The sequence below is a fragment of the Fukomys damarensis genome, unplaced genomic scaffold, assembly GCF_012274545.1.
Source record: "Fukomys damarensis isolate Sample0158 unplaced genomic scaffold, DMR_v1.0_HiC HiC_scaffold_17, whole genome shotgun sequence".
Taxonomy (NCBI): domain Eukaryota; kingdom Metazoa; phylum Chordata; class Mammalia; order Rodentia; family Bathyergidae; genus Fukomys; species Fukomys damarensis.
Genome location: NW_022900929.1, coordinates 51,803,119 through 51,815,740, shown reverse-complemented (window position 1 = coordinate 51,815,740; position 12,622 = coordinate 51,803,119). Strand labels below are relative to the sequence as shown.

The 12,622-nt window shown below is 36.4% G+C and overlaps 1 pseudogene; it reads left to right on the top strand.

The window, feature by feature from the left end:
• The first annotated feature begins 8,904 nt into the window (after nt 1-8,904).
• On the top strand, nt 8,905-9,880 carry LOC104868667 (annotated as a pseudogene).
• Nucleotides 9,881-12,622: the final 2,742 nt, after the last annotated feature.

Genomic DNA, 12,622 nt, shown 5'->3' with positions numbered 1-12,622 from the left:
AAGGAAGCAAAGTCTTTGTACATAAGGAAGGGCGGAGGGGGTGATGGGAGGCCAGGTGAATGGGGAAAAATAAGAACCAAGATAGGTCATGTAAAGGTACAAGATCTCGATGATGAATGTAACTATTATATATCTAAAATATACTAAGAAAGAAAAAAATGAGATATAAACAAGATGATTTTAAAAATTGAAGCAAAGTGAAAAGAAGCCTTGGAAAAGTAGGATACAACTACTATTAGACATTGTAGAATGAGTAAATTATGACTTAATTACTGTGCTTGAGATTTGCTTTTAGCACTCATTTACAAAGTGAGGTAAAGAGAGAAAAATACAGGGCATGTAGCAATTTGCTCTGATAGAGGAGCTTCAAATATATTTTAAATGAAAACATGAAGCATGTGTGATCTGCTGGGTATTGATTTTTTCAACTGATAGTTGATTTTTAAGAGCTACATTTCATGGGTCTGCATAACTGCAGAATGAATAATGTCATTTTCAGCTATGTCTCATCAAACATAAATGTCCAGATGAACTTTTTTTGTGTGTGATCTAGAAAATTAGAGAGTGGTTACAAATTTGTGAAGAAGCCTCACCACATATGTTTAATTTTCGAAATAAATGAAGACTAAGACTGACTTGCATAGCCCTAAAACCCCTAAGGACACAAACTCTACCTCTAGTTGGCGAAGTCATTCTCCAAGAGGGAGGGGTGGGTTGGTAATTTCAACCTGTGATCCTTCACACTGCGAGTGAATGAGAAAGTAATTTATAGCTGAGCTGGAAGCAGATTCCCCATTGTCGGAGTGGGAAGTTACAGATAACCAAGAGGAGAAAGCCAAGACGATCTGCTGGGGTAACAGGGTTGGAGGTGACAGTATGACTTTCACTTAACTTAATACACTTACAAATGGACATATATAAAATAAATATTTACAGATATACGCACATATACTAGCTAATGCATACACATATTTTCTCTGTCTCCTTTAACTGAGAGCGCTCAGAAGCAAATATCCTCTAGTAACAACAAGCACAGCAATAGCCCAGAGTTTGGTTGCTGTGCCATTCTCTGATATGAAGAGCCAGAGCTTCCAGGAACAAAACAAAACAAAACAAAAATGATTGATCCTTTGATAGTTTGTCATTTGATCCCGAAGCATCTTGTAATTAAGGCAGAAGTTAAGGATGTGCTCAAACACATACAGATATGAACCCTCAAATAGAAGGAGGGTGCATCCCAGAGACACATGAAACTTCTGAAAGATCTGGAGCAATCTGAGCGGCAGAATAAAGAATGTGACACTGGGTGGCATTGCAGAGTACACGTCAACACCTACATTTCTTTCTTGTGTAAATAAATGAGTGAAGAAATAAGTCAGTGCACGAAAAGAGAATGCATGAAAATTCTTAGTAATTTGGAGCAGGAACACAAGTTTATGCCCCTTTCATATTTTTCCCTTTCAGATACTACAATATGGAATGAAGGGAACGCAGACTTAAAACCACTAGCTCAAGGCATTAAGGTTGAAACAACAATGTCAGTGCATCATTTCAATCATGCCTTATATAATGTGATAAGAATAGTACTTTGCCTCTGTAAATTTCTCCCTCAAATTTATAACCTCAGTCTTTTTATCAGACAAATCTCTGCTATTGGGAAAAATATCAGACAGTTCAAAGTGAGGGTATTCTACAAAACATCTGACCATCACTCCTAAAGACTACGAAAGTCATAAAAAAAAAAAAGATGTGAGAAACTACTACAGCTACAGGTAATCCAAGGATTAATCATGGCCAGTATAACATGAAATTCTGACAGGGCCCTGAAATGAAGAAGGACTGTGGGTAAAAGGTGAGGAAATATGAATAAAGTATAATCTTTAAGTAATAAAAATTTATCAATGTTGATTCATTAATTATAACAGTCCAGCAATACTAATATAAGAAGTTAATTATATGAGAAACTGAGTGTAAGCTATGTGGGTACATTTTAAACTATCTGATATTTTCTTACCTCCAATCCTTTTCAAAAGTAGTTATTAAAAACACATTTTAAAGCTCAAAATTAATTTTTATTGCAGGAAAGCTGTACAATCCTGGATTATAATTCAAGTTTTTGAATTTATGAGTATCTCTTTTGGTATATATTTAATATTTTTCCTTATATGATTGACAGATAAAACCATAATATTGTATGTATTAGTGTGGTACCATGTGATGCTACAATGCATGTATACATTTTGCAATGTAGTTTTTGTTGTTGTTTGTCTTTGAGGTAGGGTCTCGCTATGTAGTGCAGGCTGGCCTTGAACTCACTTTGTAGCTGAGCTGACCTGTAACTACAGCAGCAAAATTACAGGCATACACCATCATGGAGGGCTATTTAGAATGTTGAAATCAGGCTAAAAGTATTTATTATGATTACATTATTAAAAGTAATATGATAGAAGAAGCATGAATGTTAAACATTCCTATAAGCAACTCTCAAATAGTAGAAGTACTACTTTCTTCATTTCTATTGCCATAATAAAATACCTGAGGTTTGTACATTATAAAAATAACAGAATTTCATTTTTCACTCTCCTGGAGGCTGGAAAGCCCAATAGATACAGAGAAAAAATATGACTTCAAATTCACCTCCTACATCCTTACCAAATACTTTAAAAACACAAAGACTTTTGGTTCTGGCCAGTACTTCCCTTGTTTGTGAGTTGACCCTATCTTCACCTTAATATTCACTCTGTTTGGCATCTCTCCCAGCTCTATTTTCCTTGTGCCAGTTTGGTGTGCCATAGATCTTAACTATTACAATCCAGTCTAAGAACGATTCCATAAATCTTTGCAAGTTGCACAGTCTGCACTTTCCCCAAGCCCATCCCATTGCATATTCCTGTTAGGCTGTGCTTTCAGTTCATCTTGGGTAGGGGACTCTACTGAATTAAGTAGGAAATGTCATTTGTGAGGATTTAAACCTCTTTGAAGTATGCAAGTTCCCTTCTCCATGCTACTTTGCTATAGTGTGAAGATCTAAAAATTAATGAAAGGTCAGAGATGTGTAAAATTCCAATGGCAATCTTTTTTATATCCAAGAAATTACTTTAACAATGAATTTCTGGGGGATTCTACTACTTTCTTTGCCTCACTTAGCTCTTTAGCACTGCAGTAAAGGAAACTCAAACATGATTTTTTTCTTTCCTAAAAATCATTTTAGCAACTGCTCAGCTTTCACTTCTTGTGGAGAGACTTCTTAAACTAATTTTTTTTTCTCTAAATGTTTCAAAAATATAAGTAATAGAGAGGAAAAAATAGTTTCAGTAGTTGCAACTAACCACACTGTCTCCTGCCACCAAGGAATAAAATTGAATTCTGTACAAAATATCTTGGTAGTGTTTCTTGCAAAAGATAAAGTCCCACAGAATTATTTGTAACGTCTCTGCAAACAATGAGAAAGCTAAATCGACTGACTAAAAACCAAATTGTGGTTCACAGGAAGAGAACAAATGTGAAAAGACTTGAGAGTGAGCTTGATGCCAGAGAGAACTGCAGAGCATGGAGAGATGTGGGCTCAGGGGAACATAAACACACTGACTGTGGCTGAGGGGATTTTTAGGAGGTTACAAGAGTGTACTATTCTGGGTTATTCTGGGCAGTGATTGTCTTTACCTCTGAAACTTTGGGAAAAAAAATCTTCTCAACACCATACTTTATGTAAGAGGTTTTCTGTGGAATTTATCAGCAAAGATGACTATTAGAACTAAGGTCCATGACTATTATCTACAATATATACAGAACTCAAAAATCATCAGCCCCCAAACATAAAAACCGGTTTTAAAAATGGGCATCTGAAATGAACAGACATTTCTCAGACAAAGAAGTAAAAGCAGCAAGTAAATATATGAAAAAATGTTCCACATCTCTGGTCATTCAAGAGATGCAGCTGAAAACAACACTGAGATTCCACCTCACTCCACAAAGAATGGCTGCCATGAAGAAATCAACCAATAACAAATGTTGGCGGGGTTTTGGAGAGAAAGGAACCCTGCTCCATTGTTGGTGGGAGTGCAGACTGGAGCAACCACTATGGAAATCAATATGGAGATACCTCAAAGAACTAGGATTAGAGGTTATATTTGACCAAGCCAACCCTCTGCTGGGTATCTTTCCAAAAGAAATGAAAGAATCATACCACAGTAATATATGAACACCCGTGTTTATAGCAGCACAGTTTGTAATTGCTAAAACTTGGAAACAGCCCATTTGCCCATCAGTTGGAGACTGGATAAAGAAGATGTGGTTTTTTTCTATAAAATGGAATAGTATTCAGCTATAAAGGAGGAGAAATTAGAGTCATTCATAGGAAAATGGATGTATAGTGAGGTTATACTCTTAAGTGAAATAAATAAGTCGCACATGTATAAATACCAAATAGTTTCTCTGGTGTGAAACTCTATAATTGTAAATAAGATTGTAATGGTATAATTGACAATGTGTAATAGGAAGAAAAGGGCTAAATGTGTGGGGGAAGTGGGAAAGATAGGGGAAAGGAAGAAAGGGCAAAGAAAAAAAATCAGAAAATGAATAAATGGAAACAACGCTTTTGTAAATAGGGAAGGGAGGAGAGGGTGAAGGGAGGGCAGGGGTATGGGGAAAGAATGAGAACCAAGACCTGTCATGTAAAGGTACAAGATCCCAATGATGAATGTAACTGTACTGTCTACTTAAAATGTACCAATAAATTCAATGAGGAAAAAATAAAAGAACTACATCCTAACATTGAAAGATAGGTTAATAAAGGAAAGGTATTTGAATTCACTGAAACTTAATTTTTAGCATTTGATGTCATAGAAATGCCTCTGCTTATCATTAGTCATTTTTGTTAAGAATTTTTGCTGGTAAATTATATTTGAGTAGTTATTTATGCCCAAATGTAGATTAACACTATTTTTGGTAACAGAATAAGTTGGAAAAGCAAATACTTCTGTGTTCTACTTTAAAATGGAATAGTACATGAAAATAAGGGATGTTATGACAGAAAAAAAGAAATATTGTTCCACTCTTGTCAGTATCAGTTCATTTCTTCATTTCTAGGAAAACGTGTGGAATGTTTAGCAAAATGCTGACAAGTAGACTTCAGACAAATCTAATTAATAATCTTTTTGTTGGATAAGTGGAGAATGGAAGGTAATTATAGACACTCAAAGTTAGTCTTCAAATTAAAGCCCAACTTAAATGTAATTTAAAGACCTTATCCCTTTAAGCTCACATCTCTCACAGCTTTTTGACTTTGTGGTAGTTCATCCATATTAATGTTCCTAATGACAGACACTCTGAAAAGGTGAGAATGAATACTTTTCCTTTGACGTATCAGCAGAGAATGGTGGTACAAAGTGTGTCTTTCAGTGTGTATCTATATGGACTCCAGGTCTGAATGATATACACTTCTACTTTATGCCTGAAAGATTCAAAAGGCCTTTTCAAATATTCATGTCTTTTTTTTTTCTTTTTATTCTCTACCGGTACGAGTTATGTGACGAGAAGAATGTCAGAATCTCTGGAGTTTTATTTTAAGTTTTATTCTCCCCTGAGGGGGGAAATATATTGAAAATTTGCTGGTCAAGCTGTTCCCATTTTCTCATAACATATCTAATAATTGCAAACCAGTTTGTTCATATAATTTAGTCAGACCTTGCATAGTCACCATGACAGATTATGAAGTGAGTTACTGGGCAGTGGCTGGCAATCTGTCAGCAACACCTGGAGATAATGGGCTCCTTTGTGTTTCCTGTTACCACTGCAGAGAAGTCAAAGGAGGCACAGAGACAAGGGGTCTCTCTCTCTCTCTCTCTTTTTTTCTTTTGGCTGAATTTTGATCATTCTTCCCTGATAGTGGTTTAACATGGGTCATAACTTCCTCATGTACGATGCAACAGGTTAATAGGATTTGTACTACTTGAGGCACTTTTGCTATTCCTCATGCAATGCTAGATAATAAAAGTTGCTGATTAGGAAAGTGGTAATGTACACACCTCTCCCCACTAAACCCAGCCTTGACCTGAAAGGGCTATGTGCAAATAGTTTTGTTAGTATACTCAGTTTGTTGCTTTGGTTTGTCTTTTTAATTTTTCTTGGTTTTGAAACTTGAAATTTATATTCAGGTATATTTCACTTACAGTCCTCTTCATCCCTGAGATTTCTGGATACATTTAAAACAGTTTTTAAAAATATTCAAGTTTTGTGCTTCACTTTTCTTCAACTAGGAGGAAAAGAAAATCACCACCTGGTGGGAAAGCCATTTGGAGGATGTTAGCCAATTAACCTTTACATAATAATTATGAATTAATAACTTTTTTGTCCTCAGTAAAATTCATGTATTTTGTTAGCTTCAGGGAAAAAATTGGAGAAGCAAAAGAAATAAAATCACAGCAAAGTGATTCATCACATTATAATAAAAGAGTTGTGGCTTCAAGGACCTGTAGTCTTTAAAAACTACCCAACATAAAAGGGATGAGGAAATTAAAACTATAATTTCCCAAGTATGAGAATATCAACTTGATTCTGAGTGAGGCACATAACTTGTCAACCCCTTTTTCATAATAGGAACAACCATACTGCGATATAACATGCATTAAGAAAGTAACCCAAACCAGTGCACTAAAATTTTAAACAAGTTTTCACCATCAGCACAGAAACAATATTCACTGGGAATAGCAATAACATCCACTTAAGTAAAAATATCTTTAAACATGTGATGAAAACATAACCTCTGGATGCACATTCTCTCTTTTAGGTTCTCAGTGGGAATTATGCCTAAGTGATTAGGGCAGGGTTTTGTCCAATAAATAAACTGACAATTTTGTAACAAGTGGTAGAGTGATACATATTAATTCTGAACAGATTGGCACTGTAATTTGGGATAAAAACCATAATGATTACAGAATGCAGTCAGTGTAAATATGGTCTGATGGACTGGAACAGACTGTCCACCTGTTTGGGGCCGGCTCTGTATCACTTGGGATGCATAATGTTACTGAGGACCATCACATTCGTACTTTGGAAAGGTTTATAGGTTAGCAAAGAGGAGAAATGTGGAATCCTGGATCATGCTTTTTTCACTTCTATGTAAGGATTGGGGGAAAAAAGACATAACTGAGCACACTAAAGAATAAAATAAAGTCTAGAGGAGATGTAAACATTGTTGCAAGCCTTTCATTGGGATCATTTGGAAAGCTTTCTAAAGGGCATTTGGAGGACACAAGTGTGGAATAGATTGTTTTCATTTTCATAAAATCAATACATTCTATGTAAGTTAACTCAGTTGGATGAATTTTTAAAATGTGAAACTGAAATAAGAAAGATAGAAAGAGACTCCAATATTAAAGTGGTCACACCTGGGGCACTCCATGTATCCAAAGCCATCAAAATTAGTCTTTTGTGAATATTTACTTTTTTGAAATCATAGGGAAAGAGGTATGTCATTTTCCAGAATATTTCCCTGATCTAAGGATTATACTATGCCTCATTGAGGGGTAATTTCACATTTTCTTAAGGTAGAAGGAAATATTTTTTTACTGTGGTAATAAATTTGTGTTTTTGCTCTATGAAATACCTAATCATAAAGTTAGAAATTTTAAGGTAAGTCTGTTATGTATCTTACTTTTAAAATATCTTTCTTATGTATATTCTTCAAACTTGCTTATTTACATTTATGAACAAAATTGAGTTTGTGCCTGTTATTCTTCTTTCTTTTTGTCTTTTTCAACCTCTGGCTATGTAAGCAATCATTATAGTGTTTTTCTCAGTATAAAAATGAAACATCATTTTTTTTTTTATTGGTACCGGGGATCAAACTCGGGTCCTTGTGCTTGAGAGGCAGGTGGCGGAACCACTGAGATAAATTCCCAGCCCTGAAACAGCATTTTGCTGTGTCTTAATACATAAAATGGATTTAAGCTCATTTAAGATCTCCAGATGCACTCTTTGGAGATATTTTCTAGTGAGAAATTTATTTCTCTTTTAGTATCACAATATTCCTCAGAATAAGAATTTTAAATTCCACAGCGTCAAGTGGAAGAATTAGTTTAGAACGTTGAATATATATTCTTGGGAAAAAATATCAAATGAGTAAAATCCAAGAAGTCTTTAAAATTACATATCTCTTCCCTGCTATTTCCTATAGTGTCTGTGAAAGAACTAGAGAGAGAAAGAGAGAGAGAGAGGGAGGGAGGGAGATCTTTTCAATGATTCATTATCAAATTTGACAGAACTTTTAACAGTTCAAACATTCCAATGTCTAAATGGTGGCATGAACTTTTACAAAGAAGGTTGATATACATCTTGCACTCCAGGAGGTACATAAAACTTAATGGGTATAAAAAGGAGAGAAAACTAATATACATAGATGAGACATGAAAGTGGTTCAGTTGGAGGGATAAAAGAATGGTTGATTTTAAGTTAATTATTTGCTAGATATTTGATTTAAAATCAAATAGAAAAATCAATGTGAGCCGCCATCAGTGCCAGCAAGGAAGCCTGCTAGGGCCCAGCTACTGGGTAGCCATGCCCTCCCCTGCCTGTGCCACCATCAGCACCAGCAAGGAAGGTAGCCATGCAGGTGCTCCTGAAACACCCCCATCTCCCATTTTCAGATCCTTGGACCCACTCTGTAGAGGCATAGGTGGTCATAAAGGGTATTTTTCTGAGCATCTTTAAAGAAAGGGCAGAGGGATCTGGTAGTAGAACTGTGTAGAAAAATAGGGGCCCCCTTTGCGTTCCCACCTGTCCCTATTGTCCCGCCCCCAGCCTCCTGCCCTTCCCCTTCCCACCTGCTCCCTTTTTCCCCTCAGTCGTCTCATGCCTGCAGATTTTGGCTTTGACCTCTGCCAATGACCAAAGACTTGGCCACTAAAAGTCCAGCTCCTCATAATACTCGACATGGACAATGGTGTGATTCAAGGTGGATTAAATGTCACTCTCACCACCTGGCTACTTATGCATGGAAAGGAAGTTGGCAGTATCATTGGAAAGAAAGGAGAATCAGTTAAGAAGATGTGCGAGGAGAGTGGTGCACTTATCAACATCTCAGAAGGAAATTGTCCTGAACAAATTATCACTTTGGCTGGACCCACTAATGCCATCTTCAAAGCCTTTGCAATGATCATTGACAAACTGGGAGAGGACATCAGCAACTCGATGACCAATAGCACAGCTGCCAGTAGACCCCAGGTCACTCTGAGGCTGGTGGTCCCTTCTAGTCAGTGTGGCTCTCTCATTGGAAAAGGCGGTTGTAAGATCAAGGAAATATGAGAAAGTGCAGGGGCTCAGGTTCAAGTGGTGGGGGATATGCTCCCCAACTCAACTGAGTGGGCTATCACTATTGCTGGCGTTCCACAATCCATCATTGAGTGTGTCAAACAGATCTGCGTGGTCATGATGGAGTCCCCCCCGAAGGGCGTGACTATCCCATACCGGCCCAAGCCATCAAGTTCTCCAGTCATTTTTGCAGGTGGTCAGGCCTATACCATTCAAGGACAGTATGCCATTCCACAGCCAAATTTGACCAAATTGCACCAGCTGGCAATGCAACAGTCTCACTTTCCCACGACTCATGACAACACCGGATTCAGTGCAGGTTTGGATGCATCTGCTCAGACTACTTCTCATGAACTCACCATTCCAAATGATATGATTGGCTGCATGATTGGCCGTCAAGGCACCAAAATCAATGAGATCCATCAGATGTCTGGGGCACAGATCAAAATTGCGAATGTAGTGGAAAGATCTACTGATAGGCAGGTTACCATCACTGCATCTGCTGCCAGTATTAGCCTGGCTAATCAATGTCAGGCTTTCCTCGGAGACAGGTGGCATGGGGAGCAGCTAGAACAATGTAGATTCATCCATAACCCTTTCTGCTGTTCATCACCACCTATGATCCATCTGTGTAGTTACTGAACAGTCAGCGATTCCAGGTTTTAAATTGTTTGTAAATTTTCAGTTTCTACACACTTTATTATCCACTCATGATTTTTTAATTAAAGTGTTTTAATTCTTTTCTCTGTTCAGCTGTTAATGCTGAGATCCATATTTAGTTTTATAAGCTTCCCCCTGTTTCTGTTTGTGTGTGTGTGTGTGTGTGTGTGTGTGTGTGTGTGTGTGTTTTGGCTCATGAGTTTTCTGTTTGTCATGAAAACATAATGAGTGGGATATTAATATATTTCAGTTATTTCTGTAATGTCAGGAATTTTTCAAAAAAATTAAAAGATGGACTGGAAAAAAAACCAGATCAATCAGGCCGTAGAAATATTCAAGACAGAAATAATTTCCCAGATAGCTATAGAGATGGTGAGCAAAATGAAAGTCATGATTCGAGGCTCTAGAACAGAAACTGACAAAAAAAAAAAAAAAACAAAACAATAACGATGAGCTCAGGACCATGATAGAAGCCATGAAGGCCCAGCATAACACAGAAATGGAAACAATGAATGGCCAACATAGGAAAGAAATGGAATCCATAAAACAGATTCAAATAGATTATCTGGGAGATTAAAAACTGTTTTGAAAGTTTTTGCAGCAGGATGAATGAAAGTGAAGATAGAATTTCAGATATAGAAGATAGGATAGCAATCAGTGACTGCAAAAACAGAGGTCTCTTAGAATCAGTAAGGGATCATGAGAAACTGATCCAACAACTTCCAGATGATGCAAAGAAGAATAGCATAAGACTGATAGGAATCCATGAAGTAGCAGGAGAAAATACAAATGACTTCAAAAACTGTTCACAGAATTAATGACAGAAAACTTCCCAAACAGAGGGGAAGAATTTGACATACAAATAAGTGAGACATACAGAACTCCAACTAGCCATGATAAAAAAAAAAAGAGAAAAGGAAAAAAAAACCCTACACCTAGACATGTAATAATCATGATCCCAGAAATCCAACAGAAGAACAAAATACTACAAGCAGTAAGAGAAAAGAAACAAATCACCTGCAAAGGAAAGCCCATCAGAATGACAGCAGACTTTTCAACACAAACCCTCAGGTCAAGGAGAGTCTGGAGTGAGGTATCTCACATCCTAAAAGAAAATAACCTCCAACCTAGACTGATGTACCCTGAAAAACTCTTTCAAAATGGATGGGGAAATAAGATACTTCCATGACAATGAACACCTGAGAAACTTCATGAATACCAACCAGCACTACAAGGAATTCTAAACAATATCCTAGAAAAAGGCAATGGAGGTCATGAGGCCCAACAGAACAAATCCAATAGGCAAGGCAAGAAACTAAAAGGAGAGGGCAAAAGATTAAAAAGAGTCAACAAAAGGACAATGACATGATAATAATAAGTCAGTACATATCAGTTATAATCATCAATGTCAATGACCTCAATTCACCAATCAAGGGAAACAGACTGGCAGAATGGATTAAGAAGCAAAATACAACAATATGTTGTTTGCAAGAAACACACCTAATGCAAACAGAAGCCAATAGATTGAAAGTGAAAGGATGGAAAACAATTATCCACATGACAGTAGCCCAGAAAAAAGCAGAGGTAGCAATCATATTGGCAGACAAAGTAAATTTCAAACCAAAACTGATTAAGAGAGACAACAATGGTCACTACATCCTTGTAAAGGGGACAATTCAAGAGGAAGAGATAAACATGTACACACCAAAATATTAATGCTCCCAACTATGTAAAAAAAATATTAAGTAACATGAAAAAGCAAATAAGCACTAATACAATTGTAGTGGGGGATCTCAATATCTCACTATCACAAATAGATCATCTGGGCAAAAAATCAACAATGAAATACTAGAACTGAACCAAGCTTTGAAACACATGGACTTAATAGACATCTATAGAGTGTTCCACCCCACAAAATCAGAATATACATTCTTTTCTGCTGCACATGGGTCATTCTCCAAGATAGACCAGATACTAGCTCATAGAATAGGTTTGAATAAATGCAAAGGAATTGAAGTTATATAATCAGTATCATAGGGCAATCAAGCTGGAGATCAATAGCATAAGAAACCATAAGAACTTCACAAATACATGGAAATTGAACAACACCCTCCTGAACAATCAATGGGCCACACAGGTAATTAAAAAAGAAATTAGACATTTTTTATAAATAAATTATAATGTCAATACAACATACAGAAATCTATGGGACACAATGAAAGCAGCTCTATGTGGAAAATTCATAGCACTGAAAGCCCACACTAGAAAAACACAGCAAGCTAAAATAAACAACGTAATGGTTAACCTTAGACTCTTAGAAAAACAAGAACAAGAAAAACCCAAAGCTCAAACAAGAGAGGAAATTATAAAGACTAGAGCAGAAATCAATGTAATGGAAACTAAGAAAACAAGACAAAAAATTAATGAAACAAACAGTTGGTTTATTGAAAGAATAAATAAAATTGATAAACCCTTAGCTAACTTTATCAAAAAATTAAAAGAAAAGGCTCAGATCCATGCAATTAGGAATGAAAGAGGTGAAGTCACAACAGAACCAACAGAAATCCAGAGGATAGTCAATACCTACTTTGAGAACATATACTCTAATAAGATGGAACACATTGAAGAAATGGACAGTTTTCTAGATATTTAT